General features: G+C 39.3%; 1 protein-coding gene across 4 annotated transcripts in view; it reads left to right on the top strand.

The window, feature by feature from the left end:
• LOC309635344 (uncharacterized protein) overlaps positions 1-23454 on the top strand; it is a 334869-nt gene that overhangs the window by 286288 nt on the left and 25127 nt on the right. The window contains exons 5-6 of one of the 4 annotated variants that reach the window (XR_014248775.1): positions 20923-20985; positions 21078-21207. The exons of 1 other annotated variant lie outside the window; for it this stretch is intronic. The gene's annotated coding sequence lies outside the window, so the exon portion shown is untranslated. Of the gene's footprint in view, positions 1-12975; positions 16267-20922; positions 20986-21077; positions 21208-23454 lie in introns of those variants that run through there. 2 more of the 4 variants (XR_014248774.1, XR_014248776.1) reach the window with 2 other exon arrangements.

The following is a 23454-nucleotide window of genomic DNA, read 5'->3' as shown; positions in this document are numbered from 1 at the left end:
TAAATTACCTAGCAACAACAGCATATATTTGGGGCATATTTTTTAGTTACCACATCAGTGTCAGGGATAAGAAATATTATCAGGTATGTACCTTCCAAAAATACCACATTATCAAAAAAAAATAATATTGCACCAAGTAGGTCAACCATTCATTAAAGTCTAGGGTAACAGCAGTCACAGACTCATGTCAAGAGAAATTAGGGCTAGCACAATGTAGAGAAAAGTACTTTGTCTGCAGTAGACCGAATACTAAAATTGGGATATGGAAGAGGAAATTGCTCCCTCGTCAAGGTTTTTTGTGGCTTTTTTTTTTTTTATCTTTAAGCATTCATTCATCTGACAAATATTTATTAAATGTCTACTACATTAAAGACACCAGGCCTGGGGGTTGGGGGAATTGGGGAATTATTGTTCAAAGGATATAATGTTTCAGTTATGTTAGATGAATAAGTTCTAGAGACCTGCTGTACAGCACAGTGCCTTAACGATATGATATTGTGCTCTTCAAAGTTTGTCAAGAAGGCAGATCTCATGTTAAGTGTTCTCACCACAAAATAAATAAATAAATAATAAAAAGACACAAGGAAACTTTGGGAGGAATTGGTTATGTCTATTGATTGTGGTGATGTTATCATGGTTTGCCTATGTCCAAACTCATCAAGTTATACACATTAAAATGTGCAGTTCTTTGTATATCAATTATATAGCTCAATAAATCTGTTTAAACATTTACAAAAGAAAAAAGACACTGTTCTGGGCATTTGGGGCATAGCCGTAACAAACCTTCCTGGATCTTACTTTCTAGCAGGGGAGAGAGAAAATCAACATCATAGAGTATCAGTTAGTGATATGCTAACATCGCCGGTGACACATCTTAAGGTTTGAGTTTATTAACATCATCATCACACACATCAGCATAACATCACTACCTTAAAATGACTTTTATTCAGCACTCATATGAAGAACCACTAGGTCAAATACTACCCAAAGCAAGTTAAAGATGCTAGCTCTGTACCCTGGAGGCATTTGATACAGAAGAAATTGCCACAAGTCAACAGAAGAACATCAAAGTTGTGCAAAAGTTACACAGTTAATTTGTAATCAACAATTGGTACTATTGAATGTGAGGTATTATAGAATGTACAAACACAGAAGTGATATGGAGATTGCCTATCTTGTTCCATGGGTCAGAAACTGACCTCTTCAAAATTTTCACCAACAAAGGAACAGACTTTCATTTAACTCAGTGAGTTGCCACAATATTTTCCCCTGACTCAATTATTCGAAGAACTCTTACGTAATCTTTTGACACTTTCTGTGGCAGCAGAACCAAAGGTTGGCATGAACAAGGAAGACCCCTTCCTGGGATGAAGGCCCAGCGCAGGAGATGTTCATTGTTCTCATCAATTCTGTCTTGCTTGCAAAGAAAGCTCCATTATGGGGACAGGGTATCAGGAAAATGAAAACCAGAAAACAAAGTGTAGCTGATCTCATTCGAACTGAACTTGCGTCCTGGATCTTCCTACCTGAGCCATTAACCATGTTCCACATTATGACCTTGCAAATTCAGGTGATAACAATTGGTGGACTTCTTATTCTAAATTGCTGAGCAATAATAAAATTGGCACAATACATCTCTAATTGGGCAGAGTCTTGTATCAGGTGATGTCATAGGGTGGTGATTGTCAAACAATGGATTACCGTTCCTTAGGTACCAGGTCAGTGCATGATACAATCAAGGACAGCGGTATGTCCTGTAGTTCATAGGGCTGCAGCTAAATGCTCTGAGTCGGTGTTTCTCGGGATGAAGTAGTGAGCAGGAGAGGAAATGAAAATGTTAGTGTTCATATTAAATGGAAATATGTTACCTGGAATCAACCAAAGAATAACTCATTGTATTAGCAGGTAAATTAGCTATCCCACAGTGGATCTCAGGGTCTCAAGGTGACGGGAAAGAGAGCAGGTAAATTTAGCTGGAGGGAAGGAGAATAAATGAGAGAAGGGGAAAATTAAGTATGCTATCCAATCCAGAGAGGTCGTCTTTGGGTGGTATGTAAATGAGTGATTCTCTGGGCACGTACAGATACCATTAGCAGACTGGGTCTCCCGCAGGAAGAGAGGGAGAGTAGCTGTCAAAGTGGGATGGGTAGAACAGCCACTCTTCCTCTTTCTTCATTTTGCTAGAGGCCAGACTTCTCTGTGTGACATGAGTGGCAAATTTTCAGTTTTCATCTGGATCCTTAACAACATAGATACACTGTTGATGGTCATGAATAATCTAACAAAGACAAAGATGAAAGCATAAAATGCAGAAGCCACCAAAATCCTTCTGAGACTGAAGGGGAAGTAAACTAATACTAATAGGAATGAGCTGAACACATCTCCCCAAGCCACATAGTCCTTTCTGGACACACTCAAAGACTCAGCTCCTTGTCTTCTACAGGAAAGGCATATAATGCCTGCCACTAAAACTACTTACCATGCACTCTGCGAGACCCCTGTTCCTTTCCGGAGGGTCCAGCTCTGTGCTAAAAAGCACAAGGAAAAGCAAATGGTTTGGAAAGAGAAGTTGTTGATGTCTCTTTTCCCCAAAGGTACTTCAAGCCATAAATGAACACACACAATCTGTGTTTATTTTCTTTTAAATATATTTTTGAAAATATTCTGTGATCCAAAATATGTGTTTTCAATTTTGCCTGCCATTCCATGACCATGAGTGATGTATTTTATCCATATTCATAACCAGGCACAAACTTTCTTTTCATAGCTCGCTCTGCAGTATAAATTCTGGCGGCCGGGAGGAATTTCCTTGTGTAGCCCGCATCTGGTAATCCTTTACCGGAGGCCTGGCTCCGAATCAGTGTTTGCATTCCTCCAGTGGCTCAGGTTAAATGTAAAGGAATGAGGTATTTGGGTCTTCCTTCAAAAAATTAACTGCATTTACTTTTCTCAGGTAGGATAGGACAGTATGTTCATAAGCTCTTGCTAGCTTCAGGAATGTCTAACCTGATTTCCTGTCATAAATATTTCATTAAAAAAAAAAAAAGGCTTTAGAAATATGCCAGTTCAAACTCAGTGCAGACCCTTGCAACACCAGTGCTCTGTGGCAGTGGGAAACCAACACCAGAAGGTCATGGGCATCCCCACTGTCCTCCTCTTCATCCCCAGCGTGAGGGAAAGCCATTCCCCCGGGGGCTTTCTTCTGGGTGGTAGAGGTAGAATTGTGGGTGGTAGCCCAGTGTGTGTGCACAGCCTGGAGAGGAAGAATGTTTACTAAGGGATGACTTCAAAGCTGTCTTACAGAGGAAGTATCTGTCCCCATGTCCACCCCTGCTCCAGAGAACAGGGTTTTACTTTCAGGTAGGAATCTTGGTTGGTTCTCTCTCCTTGGAGTGACTCCTAACAGCCCCTTTCCTCTCACTTTGATGAGGTGACACTGACCCATCACAGGTTCATCCTAGTGCCCAAGCTTGGAAGGTACCATCCAATCCGTGCCTGTGGGCTGATACCTGAGATGAGCTGGCCTTTGGGAGTGGAGTTGCCTCCTAGGTTAAACAGTGAGCCCAGGGTGTTTTGCTTTTCAGAGTTCTTCACCCAGTCTCATCTTCCCACTTGGCTTTCCTTCCTGGGGCTGCCAGTGAACTGAAACTGAGAGGCTATGAAAACATAACACAGGAGAGAGAGGTAAAGGAAGGGCACAGGGTGTTCCGCTGGTTTCTTGTTCTCGCCTCTCCTTACGTGGCCGTCCTACCCCAAATAAGATATCCTCCTGCTTCCTTTGATTTGCCTTAACTGGGAACGTAAGGTCAACTTTGGGAAGGAAGCAAACAGATGTATTTAAATCCACTAGGAAGCAGCCACAGAATGTTCCTTCTTTCCGAGGGTAAACAGGAGCAGGATCAGGGTGTTTTTATCATACATTTCCCAGATGCAGTTCTCAGGTTTCCCTCAATGCAACTCAGGAAAATCCTGTTTTTACTATTAAACTTGGGTTCATTCATGTGGAGTTGTTTCAATCGCTGTTTTGAGTGTTTTCAAACTGACTGGCATAAAGTTAATAACACAGACCAAGGGCAGCTGTGTCAACAGAGGCCAAGAAATTATTGAATGGCCAATTCATTGATGATATTTATAACTCTTGTCTATGGATAATGTGTCAGTATTATCAGAAACAACAAGTAGTGGAAGGTTGATCTACATATACAAAAGATAACTTCATCAATCACCTTCATATTAGTAACTTGGGTATGTGTCTCTTTCTAGAAAAAATCTATATTCTGCTTCACTCATCAATTGTATACTCAGTTGTGTATCTAAAAAGGATTAATGAGCACCTACATTTTCTGGGAACTGTGTGCTGCTCAAGGGATACAAGATATGGCTTTCTTCCTTAGTAGATAATACAGGTGAGCAAACCAACAATTACGATACAATGCTATAAATATAAATTTGGAGATGTGCTTAAGGTGCTATAGAAATAAGAGGTATATATCTATGTTGTATTGGGAAGTAGGGTCTGCGAAAAAGTTTCTCTGTAGAAGAAAACTTTGGTTGACTCCCAACTGATGGATAAGATTTCCCAGGCCAGCATGGGGTAAGGAGTGTGGTGGGTTGTTCCAGCATGTGCAAAGGCATGCATACATATAAAAGAGTATTAGGAATTTGCAGAACCCATAGTGTGCTAAGATTGGAGTATAGTATTACTTTGGGGACACCCAGAGTTAAGGTGGAATAGTGTACTCATTTTTCATGATTCATGAAAACTCTTTGATGCCATTCTGTGGGATTTGCAAGTATCCTGACATCATCACCTTCCTTGGGAAGCCAATGCAAGATTTTATCAGAAGAATGATCTACAGTTATCATTTTAGAAAGATCATTCTGGCTGTAATATTGAGGACTGATTAAGAAGAGAGGGGTAAGAGAAGACTGAGGGAGGATATTAAGTAGCTACAAAATTGGGTTTCAAATAAAAGGAAGAACTCTACAGCCTTGAAGGGGAATATGCTATAAAGTTCAGTGCCCAATTTGGGGAAAGGGTAGGTATCTGAGTGAGGGAAATGTCAAGAGTTGTAGGGCTTCCTTGGTGGTGCAGTGGTTAAGAATCTGCCTGCCCATGCAGGGGACATGGGTTCGAGCCCTGGTCTGGGAAGATCCCACATGCCGTGGAGCAACTAAGCCCATGCGCCACAACTGCTGAGCCTGTGCTCTAGAGCCTGCAAACCACAACTACTGAGCCCACGAGCCACAACTACTGAAGCCTGCACGCCTAGAGCCTGTGCTCCGCAACAAGAGAAGCCACCGCAATGAGAAGCCTGCACACCACAATGAAGACCCAACACAGCCAAAACTAAATAAAATAAAATTAATTAATTAAAAAAAAAAAGAATTGTAAAAGGTCAGAAATTTTACACTACTTCCAAGCTAACAATTTAACCTGCCATAGTTTCATGGATGCTGAGAGCAGACACAGTCTCCTGTGTCAGAGACAAAGGAGAGTTTAATCCTCATAGCAATAACAGTAGTCAGAGTATCTGCATTTTTGTGCCAGTACCCTGAGCCTCCATGTCCATAGGGTGACATAAAGAAGGACCAGATGTCACTTGCACACACAACAGATTACATTACTGGTAAAGAACCCTGCATTTAGAGAGCCTAAAATTTTTATCATGAGCATTAAGCATGCTTGCCTTTTTCTCTAGAGGAAGATGCTATCTATATCTTCTAAGACTATGAGCAAATCTGCATGTTGTGCCAGAGAGAGACACTACTTCTGTCTTTCAAGACTCTTCACTCTACAAACATTCTTGTAAAGACAATCTTGAACAGTGGGCACTCAATGCCTGGCTTGCAAGATTTGCAGAAATGCAAGACACCCACAGAGAACTGTTTTGCAACAGAAACACCCAAGGAAAAGAAGAAATTAGAATGACTTCCAGTTCTGTGGCATGAACAACAGGTGAAGAAATTGTAGGAAAAGGAGGAGAAGGTTTGGTTTCATGTATGTATCAAAGCTGAAATGGTAAAGAGCGTGACACAAAAGTCTTCAATATCACAATCACGTGTGACAACAGTTAACCTCTAAGTTCACACAGAGTTTAGATTTCTCTTCTCAATACTGTAGTAAAGAATCTCCTTAACCAGTATAGTCCTTTCTGGAAGGACTGTTGCCTGTTGCCTGTTGCCTGTTGACTGTTGCCTGTTCCTGTTGCCAAGTTTGAACCAATCACCAGCTTGAATATCTTGACCTACCTGTCCTTCTGGCCTTCTAAGAAGAATCAGTGAGACTAAGAGAAACCATTGCAAGAGCAGAATTAGAAGGAAACACATAATTCAGTCTTTGACACACTTTATGAGAACTGTAGATCCTACTCAAATTTCCTCGGACTAGGGACACAGACAGTTGTCTACAGGCTGTTATCATTCACAGGGCATCCTCCAAGCTAAAAGGAAGACCACTGAGTTTGTCATGAGCTGAACAATGATTTCAGAGACCCTCACACATCTATTTGCAGCCCCACTGTAGCATTGATTTCTGAGTTGTAATTCTGGTCACAATTGTTCATCTCTTCCAATAAACCACAAGTTTCTAAAACTAGGGAGTGTCTTATTCATCTTTATATTTTTCTTGCACCTACCTTCAGTCTGATTATGTTACATAAATCAGAAATGAAAAATGTATTTTAAGTTTAACTTTTGCATTTTAGAAGCTCCTTTGTCCTCCATACCATATATCTTGGATACCATCCAAAAAGTCAAATTATCTTCAGAAATTAAGTAGAATGGCACAAACAGTTTCTACAAGCAAGATTTAGAAAATCTTATTTATATACCATTAATAGTTTATTCATGGATGAACAGAATCCTCTCATACCAAAAAAATGAATTGCTCTAATCTATATTTCCTTTCTTAAGGTCATAAGGCTTTGGTTACTTCAATAGAACAATAAATTGCTTTGTAAAGGAAATAGTGGCATCATTATATTAATCTATGAATCAAGTATAAAATTTTAGTTGCTCTGAATTTTAACAGCCCAATTACCATTTGTCTTGCCGGTAGCCTTTTTAAAGATACAATCTATTTACATGTGTTAATGTTTTTCAGTTGCTATAGATTGCCTAAGCCCCAAGGATTTTATCACCAAAACCATTACAGCATTATAAAGTGATTTTAGTATTACACAGAGAACAATCAGTGGCTTTGTATACCACCATTGACTTACATCAGAAAATCCAAGGTCTAGAGTTTTGCCACTGAATGGGATGGTAATAATAAAAAATAAAATTGACAGAAAAGGAAGAGAGAGTTTTTAGATACCTGAATAAAATGATTTGGAGCCGGGTTGTGGAGATTTATTGGGATTTTGTTAAATCAAATACTTCTTCCTTAAAAAGTTCAGCTATTGTATCAGTTTCTGAGGGCTGCTGTTAACAAAGTACCACAGGCTGAATGCCCTAAACAACAGAAATTTAGTGTGTCACAGTTCTGGAGCTAGAAGTCCAAGATCAAGGTGACAGATGGGTTGGTTCCTTCTGAGGGCTGTAAGAAAGAATCTGTTCCTTGTCTCCCTCCTCTTCTGGTGGTTTGTCAGGAATCCTTGGCATTCCTTTCTTTTAAACACATCACTTCAATCTCTCTGCCTTGATATTCACGTGGAGTTCTCTGGGTGTGTGTGTGTGTGTGTCTGTCTCCAAACTTCCTCTTCTTATAAGGACATCAGTTATATTGGATTAGGACTCACCCTAATGACCTTGCGTACTTCTGTAAAGGACCCTATTTCCAAATAAGGGTCACATTCTGAGGTACTGGGGGTTAAGAGTTAATTCTGCGGGGGACATAACTCAACCCATAACATCTGTTAATATCCAAACCCCAACTTTAACAAACCTCTTCTAACGTATTTGGCTCTGTTCCCCAGAACGTACAATCTCTTTCAATGACACATATTAGCCAATGAGAAATAAATAACACTCCAATGAACTTGGTTCATTGGAAAATAATTTTTCTCAATTGTATATTTCAGACATTCAGACACAATTTTTTTTAACATAAGCAAGAAGCAAAATTCCAACTGAAGTGAGATCAGAGTTGGGTGCATTACCACTCTCAACTTCTATCTAGAATTTCAAAGATCAAGTAAAAGAAACTGAATTATGAGCTTAATTATGTCAAAGTGCCTAGGACTGTTCTGAGCCCATATAAGATCCTTAATAAATATCGGTTAACTTTCTTTAAATATAGCAGTTATAAATCCTAGGCTCAAGAAATAATTTATTTCTCTATTATCTACAAAGCAAACTAATTCCCTTACAAAGTCCCCACCCACTGGGTCAAGAGGAAATTCCATCGTAATGAGATTCTAATTGTTTTGCACAGACACATCTTGCTGAACTATCCCCATCTCATCTCTCCAGGTATAACTCTTTCCAGTTCAAAAGAAAACTCCTTATCTCCTTCTTTTCCGAATCACTACCTCTGACCTCAAATATTATTTGAAAAATAGATTTTATGCCACAGTATAATCAGAAACTGACTCATCAGCAATTAAAAACCCGTTCTTTCCTTCAGGACAAAAAGATTTTAATATTCAAATCTCACAAGAAAGTAAAAAAAAAATTGTTTTAATCTTCTAACAAATTTTTTAAAAAGGACAAAGAAAAGAGAATTATGTTTCTGTAATAAAATTCATATTCAGGCTAGACTAGACTGTAACTCACCTGAGAGCAGGGGTCAGACCTATTGAACGCACCTCTTCATACACAGTGAGTTGATGAATGAATGAATGGATGAAAGTAGTTCTTTATCGATATGGACATAGGAAAAGCCCTAAGGTATCCTGATGGAAAAAGTGGGGGGAAAGGCAATGTATTTTAGTTCAAAGGCTTACATTTTGTAGTGAGAAAATCCATGTTCAAATTCCAGTTCTTGATGTTTCACCCATTTTGAGCCTTGGTTTCTGCAATTGTAGGTAAAATGGAAATAAAATCTTTCAGAATTCTTGTGAAATTTAGAGATAATTTATCTCAACTGCTTGATACATAAAAGTACTTCACATATGGGTAGTTGTGATATTTGTTATTATTACTGTTTTGCTGTTGTTATTGTTTTACATTCCCAACAGATCCTGTAGAGCTTGGTACATAGTTGCTGCTCAGGAAAATGTTAACTATGGAAAGCGGAAGCTTCCTCATGGTTTCAGGGTCAGATAGTCTGGGTCTACTGAATATTAAACTTCAGTGTCTCACACTAAGACACTGTGGTAGCTAGAATAACTCCTCCTAAAAAATATGTCCATGTTCCAGTCCCCAGAATTCGGATATGCTACTTTATATGACAAAAAAAGGACTTCGTGGGTATGACTAAGTTAAAGATCTTGAGATGGGGAGATTATCCTGGTGGACCCAATGTAATCACGAGACTCATAAAAGAGAGCAAGAGGGTCAAAGTTAGAGAGGGAGAAGGGAGGCAGATGCAGAGGTTGGAGTGACCTTGGAAGGTGGAAATCCAGGCTGCTATTGCAGAATACCACAGACTTAAAAAACATAGATTTATAAATCTTCTGATATTCCAGGAAGTGACTTCATGAGGGGAGAGAAAGACCAGGCAGAGTTGTGGCAGATTGCTGAGATTAGGTCCCTGCTATGGACAAGTACTAGTTTCCCAAGTACATTGACCGAGCGTGAGAAGCCAACACCATGGGAAGTCATTCTGCATCTATGCTCCATGGGATGTCTTCATCCTGTAATCCTTTTGATTTTATTAAATTACATCTTATATGGCTTGTTTTGGTATTACAGAAGACTGCAAGAAAGAAGAGACATGATGGTCCAGAGTACATGGGATAAGAGGCAAGAAAGTCAGACAATGAGTGGATGGAGTAGGGCAGGTAGAGTAGCCAGCAGGACAGGAGAGAGCTGTGTGTAGGTGGTTCATTAGAGAGGTTCTGCAGAGAAGAGGAGAAAGTGTCCAAATTCCATGGTGATTTGTATGGTAGATTCTTCCCCAACGGGAGAGATGCCAGTATTTCTTTGTCTCTAGCTTGTTGAATATAATGAGAATCAGACACAAGTAACAGTGTAATAATAAGAAAACCAAGAATGTGCAGTATCCTGGAACCCAACTGAAGAAAGTCTAAAAGGATGATCATTCATGTCAAATGCTGGTGATAGGTCAGATAGGATGCAGCCTGAGTGGTAGCCTGAGATTTATAGCCGCTATATTTAAATAAAGCCAATTCATAGTTAATATAAACATCTGTTTTATGCCCAGAGAATGCTAGGCGCTCAGGCACCTAATGAAGACCATAACTTTTATTTGATATTTTCCCCCCTCTTAATTGTCACTGGGGGTGGCAATGAACCAAACTTTCACTTTCACTGGTGTTATTCACTCACTCCCACCCTGTTACTCCTCACCCCATGCAGGATCTACTCGGATCCCTATATACTCTTTGCTTTTTTCCAAACAATTCCCTCCCGTGTAATTTTCTACTTTGTGCTCCTCTGTCTTCACCCTTGTCCACCTAGCCATTCTTCAACCAAACTCAAGTGTCTCTTCCTCGACTGGAATAGCCCTCTTCTTTCTTTATTTTTGACTGACATTTATTAGGGGCAACTCTATGCTGGTACTGAGCTCTCATTTTCTATGCATGGTCTCATTTAATGCTCAAAACAACCCAAGGAGGAAGGTCCTGTTATTATTCCCATGTTACAGAAAAGGCAAAGAGAAGATAAACAATTTGCCTAAGGTTCCCTTACTAGGAAGTCGTAGGGCTAGGTTTACAATCCAGGTCTGTTGGCTGAATTCAGAACTGGGGATCTTAACTTCTATATCACCCTCCCCTCCCATTGTCCCCTTGTTCCCCTCCCTCCCCACTTCCTGCCCAGAGAGCCACTTGCTTCCTCTCCATGTACCTGAGCTCCTTCTTTCCTAGCAGTAGGGTACCTGTAGGATACTTCCTGTGTTGTTAAGCAGTTAAACACGTATCTGACTCATTGGACTCTGAAACTACACCTTTTCTCTTTTCCTCACTAGTGTATTCTCTGTGCATGGTGTAGGGATGTATATATAGTAGGATCTACAGTAGGGCCTTAGTGTTTGTTGACATCTTTCCCGTCTCCAGAGAAGAAAAACCTTCTATGTATTCTAGACTTAATACTCAACTTAACAGCAAAGTTTTCTGGTTGTCACATAAAAACAAATATATTAATAAGAAGTTTCTTCCTAATTCTAATTTTACCACATAAGCTCCCAGGGTGACATCATTTAACTGTTGTGGTTTTTTTTTTAACTGGAGAGTTATGATAGAAAAAAGCAGAAGAAAACAGATTTTTGATGGGTATTTTGATGTAATTGATGCTGTTTGTAAAGAAGTGCTCATTTTCCAAAACCTGAGGGTTCAGAGTATGTGAAATAAAGCTGAATATTAAGGGAATGTTTTTCACATGTTTGCTTCCTATGTAACAGTAGATACACTACTAAAACCGTCAGTTCTATACTAGGATAGCGGTTTTTTGGGGTTTTTTTTTTTTTTTTTTTTTTTAATGTTTTAGTGGCACTAGGAACTGTACTAAACACTGTAGGTATTCTTTTTTTTTTTTTTTTTTTTATGGCTTTGTTGGGTCTTCGTTTCTGTGCGAGGGCTTTCTCCAGTTGCGGCAAGCGGGGGCCACTCTTCATCGCGGTGCACGGGCCTCTCACTATCGCGGCCTCTCTTGTTGCGGAGCACAGGCTCCAGACGCGCAGGCTCAGCAATTGTGGCTCACGGGCCTAGCTGCTCCGCAGCATGTGGGATCTTCCCAGACCAGGGCTCGAACCCGTGTCCCCTGCATTGGCAGGCAGACTCCCAACCACTGCGCCACCAGGGAAGCCCAGGATAGCGGTTTTGAAAGTCATGAAGAGAAAGGTGCTTGTATATTTTTGCTTCTCAGGCTGAGACCTCTAGTCCGTTATTAAGACAGTCAGCATTTTAATGAAAACTTTATCAGGTGTCGGCAAGACAGGTCTGAACTCTGAGCCCTAAACCAAAGAATAAGTTATGCACATTTGTTTGCTAATATGTGAATCATGTTCATTTTTTTTTTTTTTTTACATCTATCATGGTAAATAAACTACTTTGAAGTCCTGTAGACAGAAATGCCACCTCCCATCAGCCCCGCCTCCTGACCGGATCTTCAAAGCTGGTCTTACCCTAAAAGGTCTCTTCCTGCTGGCAGCCCCACGCTGTGAGATGGCTCTCCGTGCCCAGCAGGCACCAACTCTACCCGTGCAAGGTCATGATGCTCAGGACCTTTGTTTCAGGAGGTTTGCTATCTTACAGAAGTGAAAAATGCAATCAACCTTAACCACATGGACCCTGCAGGGAACGTTGCTGTAGATAGATGTACTTTGGTTCTAGTAGGGTATTTACTCCCTGAAGTATTATGTGTCAGTTTCAAAAGTAACTAATTTGAATGGAAGTCTTTCTCAACAGCTTTTTGTGTTTTCTTCTTCTTGAACCAGTAATAAAATGTCATTTGAGATTTTCTTCATCACTTAGTATCACCCACATGGACATTTCTTTTTTTAAATTTATTTATTTATTTAATTTTTGGCTGTGTTGGGTCTCCGTTTCTGTGCGAGGACTTTCTCCAGTTGCGGCGAGCGGGGGCCACTCCTCATCGCGGTGCGCGGGCCTCTCACTATCGCGGCCTCTCTTGTTGCAGAGCACAGGCTCCAGACACACAGGCTCAGCAGCTGTGGCTCACGGGCCTAGTTGCTCCGCAGCATGTGGGATCGTCCCAGACCAGGGCTCGAACCCGTGTCCCCTGCATTGGCAGGCGGACCCTCAACCACTGCCCCACCAGGGAAGCCCCACATGGACATTTCTTAATGAGCTCTGTTACAAGGATATAATCGTTCTGGGGTTTATTAAAATTGATCAGGATTTGGACCCTTGCACTAAACTTATAAACATGGTTTCTTTTTCCATTTAGCTCTTTTCTCATCATTTCCTGTGGACTCACTCTCTTCTGTGAATATAGAAGTCAACGACTGCAGATCTGAATTGCCTTGGATTTGGAAACCATTTATATCTATAGTAACCATAAATAAGTTGTGTGATATGGTAATAATTGTGATGTATGTGTGATAATAGTAAATACAGTTGAAGTGAGGGCCAGCTATGCCCTCCCAAGGATCCTGTAACTGTGCCTTAGTACCTTGATTGAGTGTGTTTTTAGCAGCTCGCAGCTGCTGTATTTTTTTTATTCCTGGTTTGCAATTATACTCCAAATATATAAGGTTGCCAAGTAGATGGGTTCCTTAACAGACCAGGTACTAAAGCAGTGAGCTCATTTCTCTCATTCCTGTACTATTATGTTCATCTGTAGAGTTCAAAACAGCTTGTACCATGTGGTGGGTAAGAGACTGGGCTCTGTAACCTGGCCTGGCAGCTTGCATATCCTTTCTCAACCACTTATCAGCTGTGTGACTTTAGGCAGGTTGTTTAACTTTTCTGTGCCACGATTGTTTTCTTATAAAATAAAGGTAATGAAAGTGCCTAACTAAGGGGCTATCGTGAAGAGTAAATATGTGGCATCCATAGCGCCATGCTTAGCACATACTAAGCATTCAGTGAATGTTGGCTTTTATTAACATTGTTGTGGCCAAACGGAACTGTAGATACTTGGTGTTTAATTGAGTCACTACAGGTGCTCCATATCCATGATCCATCTTTAATTCCACTTCCTGCAAAGACATTTTCCAAATGTAACAGACCCTGTCTTTAAAATACCAGGGGAAAGTTGATCTGCTTTTCTTTTGGTGCTTATCTTGCTGTACCTGCCATTGCAGTTATGGAAAAAAGCTCAGAAGAGAGCAAGAACCACTGTATTGATCGCCAGGACCTAAAGCGCCCAAGACCGATCAAATACTAGTTTTGAACTGAGAATAGACATATATGTATATATCAGGCAGCTCTTTCACTCAAAAGTCATATATCAATTACTCCTTGAGGAATATCCCCAATTAATAATAATCTCACAGAGGAACACTTGCCTTGAGAGTGAGTAATGTTTACCAGAAAAATAAAATTTTCCAAGTGCTTTTTTGGGCTGCTAAATCTCAGCTATGCACATCAGTAGAAAAACCAACCACCTCAAAGAATGCGACTCAGTAATAGCAACAGGACTTTACTCTCATGCCCAGACCTTTTGCTGGGAAAAGGAAAACCAATACCCCACAGGGGATCCTCCAGGTTGACTTCCTCCGGGGTTGCCCTGCTCTGGCAATGTGAGTTGACAGCCCAGATGGAACATGTTGAAACACTTGGATGCTCTTCCAACAACGTCAAGCTGAAGCATGTGGAACATCTCTCTGATATAACTACCCTTTCACATACTCTCCCAGTTCCCTCAAGTGAAGAAGGGAGGAATGTGGATTAAAGGCATAACACCTGATCAGTGGTAACTAGTCTCTTTGGATCATTGTTCATAGGTTACAGTACCGGACAGTTCATAGTCTATGAAAATATTCATGGACTCCACTCAAAAATGTGTTATGACTAAAGAAGAAAAGTTGTGCTCCATAGGGTATATATATTGTGTGGTCACTTCTAAAGACAAAAATCGTCTTTGAGGGAGGTTTAGAAAGAAAAAGAGAGGTTCATGTTAGTTAGGAGGAGGTGACCTGAAGAGAAGCATGACTGTCCTGAGGAGAGGGAGGAACTCAGCCTCGGGAGAAAGTACTACAGGCAGGACCCAAGTTTCCCGATTTGCAAATAAACTTACCACCACTTCCCCCCGCCCACTCCAACACCAGCACCCCCAGTTCCAGCTGCTCCACTTCCCTGCTTTACCTCCTCTGAGGGGGACTCTTTCCCCCTCTAACCTCCCTTAGCCTCTCCTTGCTGCAAGACGACCAAGCTAGACTGGACTCTTTACACCACCTTCTGGCAACACCTAAAAACGTTTTAAAAAGTGTGTTCTTGTTTCTTTTACTCAGAAGTATTCCCAAAGGTTTCACCTAGCTCTTCCTTTTCTAAATAAATAAGCTTTAAAAAAGAAAAAAACATTAAGATAACTAGAAATTGGTTTCATACTGTTAAATAGTGTAACATATACTATTTTGTACTCTAGTAGCATAAGTTGTTGTTAAGGATCCTTTATCACCATTCTTATTTGTGTATTCTTAGTTTTGTGCTACTGATTAGCAATGAACTTTTATGGTGTAAGCTTCTTTTTTCAGTTGAAAAAAAGCAGAATTACCGCTGAAACAATGAAGCAATAGTAATATGAAATATATGAAATAATAATAATAAATAAAATTTTAATGTCAGGAAGGATGTAGAGAGAGAATCATATTCTGGTCTTGGTGAGCTCTGTTTAGGGTTTCAGAACTTCATTCTCACACGTCACTGAGAAGCACAAGATAATTGGCTGCACTTCTGCTTTCCTAAGCAAAGCCCTCCTCAAATAGACTACAACAATCATAGACTGCTATTATTCCCCTCCCTTCCAATAAAACCTCTACAAATTATTGATATCTCTCAGACCCTCCTTTGTTCCCAAAGTTCAGTAACTTGGAAAATACATGGTGTGTCCTACTTAAAGCCTAAAGCTTCCATACAAGAGAATGGTTGAATCTGAAGAAGCCTCATTAGAGTGTTTGGATTGTTCAAGATAGAAGGGATGTGAACAAATAGCTACAGTCATGGACGTGTCCGTGGATGAAAAGAAATGTTGACTTAAAAGAAAATAACAAAGAGAGGGTTTTAGATTTAGAAAGAAATTTCCAAACTCTCATTCATTGGCTGGAGAAATGAAGAGACATAACCAAGGTCCTACATGGCTTATTGGTAGCCGTGTGGGACAAGAGCCAAGAATCTCTGATCTCCAGCTCATTGGACCTTCCTACAACAGAGAAGGAGATTCGGGCCATGTTGAAATAATGCCAGTGAAGCTAAACAGGACAGTGACAGCAGTGGTCCCCCTCTAAATCTAGACTTATCTGGATGCATTGTTCTAGGCTGCATGCAATATATAGAATTCTATGTAGAAGAAGGGGAAGATCTAATCATAATTGGATGTACATCAAACCTCCTTGCCCACAGTTTTAGATAACTCCATGAATAAAGAGCCAAGGCCTTTTATATATTCTTCTTAAAGTTTGATATATATACACAATGGAATATTACTCAGCCATAAAAAAGAGTGAAATATTGCCTTTTGCAGCAACAGGATGGACCTAGAGATTATCCTACTAAGTGAAGTAAGTCAGATAAAGACAAATATTGGGGGCTTCCCTGGTGGCGCAGTGGTTGAGAGTCTGCCTGCTAATGCAGGGGACGCGGGTTCGAGCCCTGGTCTGGGAGGATCCCACATGCCGCGGAGCGGCTGGGCCCGTGAGCCACAACTGCTGAGCCTGCGCGTCTGGAGCCTGTGCCCCGCAACGGGAGGGGCCGCGATAGTGAGAGGCCCGCGCACCGCGATGAAGAGCGGTCCCCGCACCGCGATGAAGGGTGGCCCCCGCTTGCCGCAACTAGAGAAAGCCCTCGCATGAACCGAAGACCCAATACAGCCAAAAAATAAATAAATAAATAAATAAAATAAAAGTAGCTATAAAAAAAAAAAAAAGACAAATATTGTATGATATCACTTGTATGTGGAATCTAAAAAATAATACAAATGAATCTATTTACAAAACAGAAACAGACTCAGAGACATAGAAAACAAACTTATGGTGACCAAAGGGGAAAGGGGGAGGATAAATTAGGAGTATAGGATTAACAGATACACACTACTGTATATAAAATAGACAAGCAACAAGGATTTACTGTATAATACAGGGAATAATATTCACTATTGTATAATAACCTATAATAGAAAATAATCTGAAAATGATATATATACATATATACATACAACCGAATCACTTTGCTGTACATCTGAAACTAACACAATACTGTAAATCAACTATACTTAAATTTAAAAAAAAAGAAACAAGGGCTAGTTTTGGATTTCTTGCCAATCACAGAAACAGATTTCAGCAGATTGTTACACTAAACGTTAATTAGGTGAATTCTGAAGCTGTTTTACTCTTGGACGTGTAGCAGCTGTAGACATGGTCCTCCAGTTTGCACAAGGAACCTCTGGTGCAGCCTTCAAATGAGGCAGCCGATGGGTAACATCCCTCTTGCATATCTCAGTTCCAGCAAAGCCAAACTTCTGTGTAGCCGTTGTCTGTTCTAATCTCTCTCAGGCAAGGATTTCAATGGAAGTTCTACTTCTGTAAATAGAAAAACATCACATCTGATTTTTATCATATTGAGCTAAGGAGAATTTCCTTCCTGTAATGGTTCTCTCATTAAAACTAGGACACTCTTACTATTTTTCAAATGACTTTTGCATCTGCACTTGAGGAGGAAGTGAGGAGGAAGACCCATTGCTGTCTGGAATCCAGCATGCTTCCCCAGCATAGAAGGTACTGTCACTCTTGTTGAACACATGAGAGGCAGACATGCTGGGACATCCTCAGTTGTGTGAAGTCAAAGAAGCGTTTGCTGCAGGCTTTGGCTTGGCAAGCTTTGAAACATTCCCCAGCTTTTCGGAGGTATTATTATATTTTCCACACATAATGGATCCACTTTTTTATGCTGCCAAAATGTGGTATATGGGAAACACAAGATGGAAAGCTGCCTGTGTTTACAGAATTCTAGTTACTGTATGTTTCTGTGATCTACACACACAAGTTAGGACCTGGGCTCAGTCAGGAGAGCAATTACCCCTGACATATCACATTACTGAGCCACTAATTGGTATATGAAATGGGGTATCCGGGCATTCAGAGAACAAAGCATAAGTAGTACAAACTAGTGGCTAAGTATGTGGCCTCAGACACATTGTTGCCAACATATGAAATGAGAACATTTATCCTTTGGATTTGTTGCAAGTTTTAAATGGTATAATGCAAGTACAGCAGTACATTCTAAAAATGTTACCTACCATCAGCATTACATGATGCTAGAATCCTGGGTTGAAAGTGGGAACAAGACAATAATCCAGACTTTATTTAAATGATTAGGAATATGAAAATATTTGAAATCATTTGATCAACTGATCTTTTAAAGATTTGGAATAACACCGGCTTATCCTTAAATTGCCTTCTTTAAACAGTTCATTTCACATCAGGTGCCTAGCATAGTGTTTTGCATGTAGTATTGGTACAATAATTGTTCGTCAAATAAATGAATTTTAAAATGAATGAACAAATGTGTTGTTATCCATTACATAGTATATGATTTGTTCTTTCATGAAAAAATTGCGTAGAAATTTATCTTTACCCTCCATTTGTCTGAACATACATGCGAGCTGTAGAAAGATTTGAATACAAGTCCATGAATTTCTGGCCCTCATTTATATGAATGTGCTCATTTCTAGTGATAATATGTTAGTCATAATAATAATATCTTACTATTGTAGGGTACCTCAACAGTTTTCAAAGCACTTTCACATAGACTTCATGGGAGAAGTAGTTGGGGATCATTGTCATTATTTTACAGAAAATAAAAATGTTCAACCAGATTGTAAATTAAATGAGTAAATGAAAGAAAGGGAAGAGTGTCTGCACGTGACTAGTTCTCAATACATGTTTCTTGGATGGATGGAATACATCTTTCACCATAACAAAACCAGTTATACATATTCTAAATCTACTGCTTTTTCTACTACATCAAAACAGAGATTAAAGAACTATATCTTAGTGCTTGTATCTATTTCTAATTTTACCATCTTTTTATATGTTTATGGCAAAATTATTTACCATATTTGAAAAGCAAGTTAATCCGTGCACAAATAATTTTCAGTACCTACTAAGTATTAGATATTGGTGATATAAATGTGGAAAGGAAGAACTTCTTCAAGCAGTTCATATTCTATTTGGGAGTTGGAGAGCACTGACAGGAAACACTACAACAGAAGCATAAATGTAACCTTTTCCATGATTGCTAATTTATGGAGAAGATAAAATGGAATAATATGATAGAGTCTAGAATATAGGACACGGGGTTGGGGAAGGTTAATGTTTTGCACAGTTAATTGAGAAGTCTTTTCTGAAGAGGCGAATGGGAAGAAGGCTGTTGTGAAGATGTTGAGAGAGTCTTAGTTTTTCTTTCAATAAACCTTTGTTTGTAAATGGCTTTAAGATATCTATAATTATATACTTCTTCTTCATATATTATTCAACATGATTACAGAAGCCTATTAATTTATAAAATCTTCATACCTTTTTATTATTACTTATAAGCATTCTATATTAATTTTTAAAACACTGCTAATTCTCAGTACTTTTTTTTTTTTAATTTATTTATTTATTTATGGCTGTGTTGGGTCTTCGTTTCTGTGCGACGGCTTTCTCTAGTTGCGGCAAGCGGGGGCCACTCTTCATCGCGGTGCGTGGGCGTCTCACTATCGCGGCCTCTCTTGTTGCGGAGCACAGACTCCAGGCGCGCAGGCTCAGTAATTGTGGCTCACGGGCCTAGTTGCTTCGCGGCATGTGGGATCCTCCCAGACCAGGGCTCGAACCCGTGTCCCCTGCATTGGCAGGCAGATTCTCAGCCACTGCGCCACCAGGGAAGCCCTCTCAGTACTTTTAAAGCTACTTAATAATTATATTTTACAGTGAGGTTGTTTATGCATATATTTTAAAATCTCTTTTGTCTCTTTCTATTTCTTGCTCTAATTGGATTAAGTCAAATTTTAGGAACTAAAATTTTCCTTTTATCCTTTTTAAAAAATTCCATTCGGATCAAAACAGTCTGATAAAAATATTGGTACCAAAAGATTTAAGACCAGCTGGAGTAAGATAAGAAGATCAGGAAGGCAGGAACAAATGACTGTGCCTTTTTTCCGAGATTTTGATTGGATGCTCCTTATTAGTTTTGATGTAGATAATGGCTAGTGAAATTCATGATTCAAGCAAAGCTCAAGAGATCTGGTATCTTTCACCATAACAAGACTAAATTTATAGTAAATCTGAAATAGAACCCCAAGGAAAGTCTTGCAAAGAGCCTGTAACTTTACAGTTGTTGAAGATTTTTGCAATGAAAATACCCAAAACAAAACAAATTGTAGCATTGCCTGGGATCCTCTCCTGACCAGCTTGATGCACCTCGGTGGATGCATCATGATGGCAAGTTAGGGGACAGAATCCACGGCCTGCTATCTGCTGTGTATTTCAGGCAGAGGAACAACCTGCAGACGAGAGAACCCAGTCTGTCCAGCCCACTGATTCAATGGCAAATTTTAAGAATTCTGTTTGCAATTTTCAAACATACATACAGTATAATGCCTAAATTGAGAGTAAAAAATTAAACTATGGTGTTTCTGTGTTCAGGAGTAAACAAGGTAAAAAATATACAACAAGGATAATAAGAAGTGATAAAAGCAGCATGGTGGGAGTGGGGGGTTAGGGGTTGTGAAGATACAGACATTTATTCACTATATAACTTAAGAATTTTAAGCCACCACGCTCAGTCTTCTCAAAGGCATTTAATGCAATTCAACTCAATTCAATATAATATTGAGTGCTTAGTATGTGCCAGAACTTGGATGCAGGTCAATTTTAGAAATATCTTCAAAACCAAGCCTAATGCCTAGTATATGCACCGTAAATACTTCTGAATGAATAAAAGAATGAGTGAATAAAACTGCATGGCCCATTCAAGGATCTGATTCCAAAACTAAAATCAACCATGCTTTTTCTTTTGATCTGATTCCATCTCTTATGTTCACTATCTCACTTAATGATAGTCATATGTTTCTAGTCACCCAAGTTGACTTTAGCTATTTCCTCACCTGGATTGGTTTTTCCATTACTGTTACAACACTTGACCACAAACTTATTGCCTTATAACAAAACCCATCTATTATCCCACTGTTCTGTAGGTCAAAAGTCTCAGTGAGCTCATCTGAATTCTCAGCTCAGGGTCTCGCAAGGCTGAAATCAAGGTACTTGCTGGGCTGGTTCTTTCTGGAGATTCTGGGTGAAGAATCGCCATCCAAACTCATTGAAGTTGTTGGCTGAATTTAGTTGCTTACAGTTGCAGGATAGAGGCCATCATTCTCTTGCTGGCTGATAGCTGGGAGTCACTTGCAGCTTCTAGAGGCAGTCCTCAGCTCTGCCGTTCCATCTGCAACCAGCAGTGGCCAGTCGTCCAGTCCTTCTCATGGGTGAGTTGAGTGCTTCTCATTCTTTAAATCTTTCTGACTTTCTCTTCTGCTCCCAGGCAGAGAAAACTGTTTTTCAAGGGCTTATGTGATTAGACTAGCCCTATCTGGACACTCTCCCCTTTGTCATATAACAAGACATAATCACAGGAACAGTATCAGGGGGTGAGGGTTGTGGAGGCCATCCTGAAATTCTGCTTACTCTACTCCCTATAACTTCTCACTTTGAATTGTCAAGCGTTACAGATTCTCACATTCACTCCCTTGCGTTACTACTACATACAAATTAAGGAAGTGGGCTCGTGTATTTGCCAGGAAGTGGTAGGAACTAAAGAACAGATGTCTCCCCTAGGCAGTAGCCCAATGTTAGGTTTTAAATAAAAGCCTAAACATCCAGATTTGGAGAGAAAAGTAGCTATTTTAGCTATATCAATATATTTTTTAAAATCTATACAGATCAAAACATTTTAGCTGGCTGCATCTAACCCTGGTTTATCATGTTATAATCTCCACACTAGACTCTGCACAGATTTTTAGCTCTCCTCAAAACAGGGGCTGTAAATGTATATCTCCAACATCTGGAATTTCTCTGACACCTGTTAGGTGCTCAGTTAATGTGTATTCAATGAATTAATGGTAATGTTAATCTTTTAGTTAAAATAAGGTAATGGTGTATGTCATCTGCCTCTTTCACAGGAATGTAATGAGAATCAGATATTTTTTTATCTCCTTAGATAATAGACACTGCACCTGATATACGATCACAAGAGTTATTTTAATAAATGAGGAGTATGGTGTGTTTCAATGTGCAACTCTATCACTGAAATTGAGATTGCTCAAGAAAATTAATTAGGCCTTTGACAATATTTATATCCACATTATTTAGAGATTGCCCAAAAGCATTTATTCTGTGTATGAAGCCATACTTTAAATACCCACAACTCCCTGAGCTAGTTTATTGGATACTTTACAAATGGACTTTTTACTCTACCTGAGGCCCAGCGTTCTGAGTACGTTATCAATCCCTGCTACACCAAGAATTTCTCACATGGCTCTTTACCAGTGTAATAGTCATACCTAATATTATATTTAGCAGCAACTTTGATGTCTCTTCCAAAATTGAAATGTTATATGTTTTCAAAAAATAAAACGGCTCAAATGATTGAGTGGGTGCTGGGTAGGAAAGGATTAAGAGCATGAACGAGGACTTTACTGAATTATCTCAGTCAATGACATAGATAAAAGGTCCATCAACATGCAATAAATTTTGAACTCCTGGGACAATTATCATGCTTCATTTCCTTGGACCCTCATGTTATTTGTTTCCATAGCAAAGAAAATGCATCGTTGAGCTCAGAAGCTATCAACAAGGAAAGGTAGAAGAACTGCCAATGTTATTGCTACTGTACAAAGATTAATGGCATCCACTGGATTAGCCTGAAAATAAATTCGGAGCTAGAATGTTGTCACAGTGTCACTTAACTGTCAAAATTAAAGTGTATGGGCTTAGATAAAAGATTAAAAACAAAAGCTTGCTCTGGATTCATCAATAAATATATGGCTTCACAGATGTTGTCTCCCAGCAGATACATAAAAGTGTTATTATTCTCTCTTTAATACCCAAATAGTAAGTTCCAAAGGGGCAAGGCACTGGATTCAGATAAATCATTAGCCATTTTCAGTAAGCAAGTCTTAATTTTTCATTTGAAGTTTTATGTGCTTTATGAAAAGAATGACATTTATAAACTGAAAGGAAACCTGGCATTCTTAAAAATTGTGGAGAAAGTTAATCTATACTTTGAGGTAGAACATTCTGATTTTTATTCTATGATTACCTGTACAAAACTAAATTTAGTTATCCAACCAATAATGTCTAGTATGCTATGCCAATTGAATTAATACTGAGTTCTCAGAAAAATAAATGAAACAAAATGAGTTATTTTAAGGGAAATAAATCTCAATCATATAAGATAGCTGCTTTTCAAATAATATCAGTTGGAATTTTAATATAACTTATGAGAATTTTGTTTTCTTCCTTTTGGAAGGGATGTTTTAAGTCAAATATAGTAACCAAAATCTACAGTTTGGCTTTCTTCCCTCCAGGCATTCTTATGTTCAATTCCCACTATTTTTAGCTTTCAGCAGTTGCTCCAAGAACATACCTTTTCTCAGAAAGCAATATTTTCTCCCTTCAAAGAGAAAAATTCAGGAGAAGTTCAGAAAATGCAGACGCCCTAAAAATGTACTTGG

The sequence above is a fragment of the Balaenoptera borealis genome, assembly GCF_965194805.1.
Source record: "Balaenoptera borealis genome assembly, chromosome: 9".
Classification (NCBI taxonomy): domain Eukaryota; kingdom Metazoa; phylum Chordata; class Mammalia; order Artiodactyla; family Balaenopteridae; genus Balaenoptera; species Balaenoptera borealis.
The sequence above is the reverse complement of the archived record's forward strand: the minus strand, read 5'-3'. Positions and strand labels throughout refer to the sequence as shown.